Here is a 6,000-nt window from a genome sequence, read left to right as displayed (position 1 = left end):
CAACAAGCCCATGAAACGATGTTCAGCCTCATTAGCCATCAGCAAAATGCAAATCAAAAGCCCAATGAAATACAATTTCACAGTACTAAGATGATTGTATTAAAAAAAAAAATGGCCGGCACGGTGGCACATGCCTGTAATCCCAGCGGCTTGGGAGGTGGAGGCAGGAGGATCATGAGTTCAAAGCCAGCCTCAGCAACTTAGCGAGGTACTAAGCAACTCGGTGAGACCCTGTCTCTAAATAAAATACAAAACAGGGCTGGGGATGTGGCTCAGTGGTCCAGTGCCCCTGAGTTCAATCCCTGGTGACCCCCCCAAAAAATTAAAAACAAACAAAAAAATAATAAGAATAATAAGTGTTGGAGAGGAAGTGGAAAAATAAGAACCTTCATATACTACTGATTATTAAATGCAGCTGCTTTGAAAAAGGAAGTTCCTCAAATAGTTCACACATAGTTACATATAGGCCAATAATTCTACTTTGGGGTATGAGAGGAATAAAGACTATACCAACATAAAAGCTTGTACACAAACATTTATAGCAGTATTATTCATAAAAGCCATAAAGTAAAAGCAGTTCTAGTGTCTATCAACTGATCAATGGATTAAATAAAATGAGATTTATTCATAAAAAGAATTATTTTTCATCCATATAAAGGAATGAAGTAGTGATTCATGCTATAACATGAATAAACCTTGAAAATATTGTGCTAAGTTAAAGAAACCACTTACCGGACTACATATGGAATAATTTCATTTATATGTAATGTCCAGAATAGGCAAATCTATAGAAACTGAAAGTAAATTAATGGTTTCCTAGAGCTGGGAGAGATGGGACATTCAGAGGGAAGGCTAAAGGTATGAGGTTTCTTTTGGGGGTAATGATAAGTTCTAATTGAATATGGTAATGGCTACACAACTTTGTGAATATACTGAAGGACACTGTGTTTTGTTTTGTTTTTTTGATACTTCAAATTCGTGAATTGTATGGCATGTGAATTACATCACAATAAAACTGCTCAATTTAAAAGCTAAGGCCACTCCACTTAGATTGTTTGCCATCCAGAGGGTCTTCTTTTTTTTCATATCCTGTGTTTATGCAAACCAACCAAATGCTCAATCAGCAGATTCTAATGTATCTATAGATGCACACCCATGCAGACTCATACACACATGCATACAAGCCCACACTCATATATACACACATCTGCACACACAAACCTCACTCACACATGCATACCAGCTTCTGGGACACAGGACCTCTGGATTTCTGTTGGGAGTTGGGAGCAAGGGGTGGGAAGTGAGAAATAGCCAGGGATAAAAATAAAACTGCACCAAAACCATTTTCTGTTTTTATTTTCCTTGGAACAATAGAAAGGGAGTGGAGGAGAATGGATGAAAGAAAGGTGTCACTTTGAACTTCTTGTTTACTGCATGTGTGGAGACTCTGATCTTACTCCAGCAGCTTCTACATACAGTCCCAGGAATGAAAGAAATAATGAGGTCTGGTTGGAGCAGCTGATGCTGGCTTCCTTGTATCTACAAAAGTCTCAGCAGTGTGATGTTGCCGAGTTCACAAATCTCTACTCTGCATCCTAACCACCTATCACCATGCATAAAGCTAGTACTGGAAACACACTCAATGGGTGCAGAAAGAATACTGACTTGCCCCCACTTGGTATAGGTGCAATCCATTCTTAAGAAAGTCTAGGGAAGCCATGCACCTATAATATAAGCTACTCAGGAGGCTGAGACAGGAGGATCACAAATTCAAAACCAGCCTGCGCAAATCAGTGAGATCATATCTCAAAAAAAAAAAAAAAAAAAATTAGAAAGACCTGGGAATGTAGTACAATAGTAGATCACCCCTGGGTCCTATCTGCAGTACAGAAAAAAAAAAGTATAAGGAAGCCTTGGAAAGTTCTTCCTGGCTCTTTATTTTATATGTATATATATATATGTATATAAATACACACACATCACACATACATAAAATGACAACTTATATTTACGTGATACAAAGTAAACTTGTGATTTTAAATACATTGTGGAATGATCAAATGAAGTCAATCATCACCTAAAACTTTGACATCTTCTGGGATGAGAATATTCAAAATGCACTTTCCCAGTGACATTGAAATGTACAGTTCTCAATTATTAGCAAAATTCATCATTCTCTGCAAAAGATCTCAAAAAAAATCAAACTATTCCTCCCTTCTAAGTGAGACTTTGTACTCTCTGATTATCATTTCCCCATTCCTCCCCACACCCCCACCCCGCCTCTGGTATCCACTTTTAAAATCTCTGCTTCCATTATTACAACTGTTTTAGATTCTACATATAAGTGAGAAATTCCTCCATTTGTCTTTCTGGGCCTGGGTTATTTCACTGAACATCATGTTCTCAAACTTCATTAACATTGTTGCAAATGACAGAATGTCTTACTTTTTAAAGTCTGGATGGTATTTCATTGTGCAATACACCACATTTTCTTTGTTCATTAAGTCATTGATGAACAGCTGGGTTAATTCCATAACTTGGCTATTGTGAATTGTACTGCACTGAAATGGACCCTGCAGATGTCTCCACTGCATACCGATTTCAAATCTTTGGGTCAATTACCACAGAAGGCCTAGGAAAGCTGCTTGCTTCTCTTCCTGGATATGAACCAGGACATACATAGCATGATTACTCTCGGGAGACTTTCTCCACCCATAAAGGGAACCAGGTTCATGGCAAAGATGATTCCACAAATGAGAGGGTGACAGGATAAAGTTGAGTCCTTGATGAGAGTCTCAAAACTTGCTCTATCTCTGGACTTCCTATTAGGTGCAGCAACAAATCAATCCTCTGGATGCACTTTAGACTGTGATTTTTGATCCTTTAGGTTGAAGCCTTAAGATCTGCAACTGATCTGTTGTCAATTCTTTCAGAAGATAACTATCTCAGCATCAGGGGGACCCTGAGAACACTGGTGCATGTGTGGAAACTGTGGGAGCACATCCTCCTACTTGCCTCTGAACTTATGAGTGGACACTTGTATGCATACATGTGAATATGAGGGCAGATGTGGGTGACTGTGGAGGGACAACTGCTCAAGCACTCATTCACGAAACAAGCCTATAGGAAGCCCTCCTTGTGCCTGATGGTGCATCTTTCAATGAGAGGGTAAGAACACAAATGTATGTGTATCATCTCTGCTTTCTGCTGGAGGATTATTGGATTTGTCTGCAATCTGCTTTATTGTTTGAAGTCAGTAGCTTCATAAAAAATAAGTCCTTATCTCCATCTCCTCCACACACCTCATCATTAATTCTGTGATGAACAGAAAGGCAAAGACAGGCAGAAGGGAAGGTCAGGGCCAAGTGGTGTATGAGTGACAGGATCTGGCATTCATGATCTTTGCATCAGAAAGCAAGACCTTGAACCTTGGAGGGGGCAGTGGCACAAAGCACATCCAAACAGTTTCATCTCCAACAATTGATTTCTTCTGGCAGGTCTGACCTCCTAAGGGTGCCCAGCCTAGGCTGGCACTATATATAATTAGTCTCTGGTCTCTGAGACACCAACCGCATGCTGGCATATGGAGACTGGCTGCCTGGGGTTAGAAACTTGTCACAGGTAATACAAAACAAAACAAAACAAAATCATATTTGAAATGATAAATTCTAACTGCAATTTAATATTCAGATTGTTAATAGTATAAGGTGTTATGTGTTAAATAAAAATTATACAATTACCTGATCTTCTCTATAGGTACCTATAATGTCTTGGATTAAATTCTGCTTCTGTTTTTACTTCCTAAGAGTGTTAGTAAACTAAAGATGAATAGATATTTCTGCAAAATGATAGAGAAAATATTGTTCAAACCATTCATGAATGTCATTTAATGATTAATTACTAAAGACATTCCATCAAAATTGGGAAAGATGAAGTTAACCTCCGTTAAACACTATTTTTTAACATTGTTATGGTAATTATAACAAATGCAAAAATAAAAGAGGAGATACTACAAATAAAAGACTAATGATCATTGTCTCACAGGATCCTGGTATCTTTTCTTCTGGCCATGAACTCAGTGATTAAATCTGACTTCTGAATGCTTACCAACTAATCTAGAAAGAAACATACTATTCTCCACAGTAACCATATGATCTCATGTATTGCTCCAGGAATGACTTCAACAGATAATTATTGTTTAATAACTAAATATTATTTAATTCTAAACCTAAACCATCATATTCAACAAATGTTTTCTAACACTACATTGCTTATAACCATAGTACATGTGGGTACAAATTTGCAGATAGATACCATATTTCTTTTACTTTAAAATGTCATTTTTAAAATTATAAGTGTTTGCGAGAATGGAATGTATCTTAGAATGGAATGTATCTTATTTAATGTTTCAGTGTATCCTTTTTTCTGAATGGCTATTTATTATTTTATAGTCTTCAAATGATGTTTGCATTGGTCACATTAGCTGTACAATGGGATTTGCTGTTTTTGATAAGACAAGATGTATGCTTGGTGATGTCTGCAGTGAACATTTTTCCAGGTTACGCACATTGTCATCTCTAGGGAGGAAACACAGCAGCTTCATTCAACTGTGAACCTGACATATTCTAATCAGCCTCTATTAGTCTTGGAGGAATATGTTGACCCAATCCAAATGGTCTTCTTTAGACTATTCAGTGTGCAGAGGGGATGCCTTTTCTTTAGCATGTACTTATTAAGCTCCATAAGTTTCCTAAAAGACCTTCAATTTGCTATGCTGAGTTGATTATCAAAGCATCTGACTTATCTCTTAAAAGTTAATCCCATGTTTTTGCTGGGGAGAACAACAACCTTGAACTTGAGTCTATCCAAAACTTATCAAGACTTTATAAGGAGAAACAACATCTGCAGGTGCTTGTCTAATGGATGGGCAAACTTAAATCATATTCCAGAAAAGTTATATTTCAACGTTTTCTAGCTGTGGAAATGTTTGTTCAGATATAAAGGCGATGGAGACAGAACACTTCTGGTTAAAGTAATGAAGGACTTAGAACCTCTTCTACACCTTTCTTTTCCCACCCTATTCCAAATCCCAGCAAAGTCTGAGAAGATGCCAGAGAGCATACTTTGAAATTGATTACTATTGATGTCTTCCTTCAAAATTACCAGAGAAATGGTTCTCTAGACAATTGTTTTTATTTGCCTGAGCTTTGTAAGACATGAATCTGAATAGAGATGTTACAAAAGGTAATCCATGCATGCACTCATAAATCAACTAAATGAGACTTGGATACCATCAAGACATTATTAAGGACACCAGTTGCTGTCATTCAAAAGGATTTTTAAAATTTAATGACTACTTATATAATGCTATGTACCAGATGATATTCTAAGGGCTTTGCAAATATTAACTCACTTAAGTCTCATAATCTTATTATATAGCTACTACAATGATCCATATTTTACAGATGAGAAAACTGGAAACTTGTTAAACAAATGAGAATTCTAGTTTACATTCAGGAATCAGGGGGAAGTGACATCATCAGCACTGACAGATGGATCAAGGTAATTTGCCCATAATCGACCTGTCTGCTAGGAAAAAATAAAATGCTTCTTGAAGGAAAAGAGCTTTCCTATTCCTCTCAATCACAGAATAGGAATCCATAAAAATTTATTAATTTTTAATCAACTGAAAAATATTTTAATAGGTAAATAAATTAGAACATGCAAAAGACAGAATTGGTGAACTGAAAGATAGACTAGAGCAAGGAGACATATCTAGATAGAAGCCCGGAGAGATAAAAGAATAGACAATATGGATATTTACACAAGAGACCTATGAAACATGATAAAGAAATATAAGAAATTTTATATATATATATATATATATATATATATATATATATATCCCAAGAAGAGAAAAAAGAGTAATATTTGAAGAGATACTGATCAAACATTTTCTAATATCATTGAAAGAAAACTGGCCACACATTCAAGTAATCC

Source organism: Marmota marmota, unplaced genomic scaffold (assembly GCF_001458135.2).
Source record: "Marmota marmota marmota unplaced genomic scaffold, marMar, whole genome shotgun sequence".
In the NCBI taxonomy this organism is placed as follows: domain Eukaryota; kingdom Metazoa; phylum Chordata; class Mammalia; order Rodentia; family Sciuridae; genus Marmota; species Marmota marmota.
Note: the sequence above shows the minus strand (reverse complement) of the source record.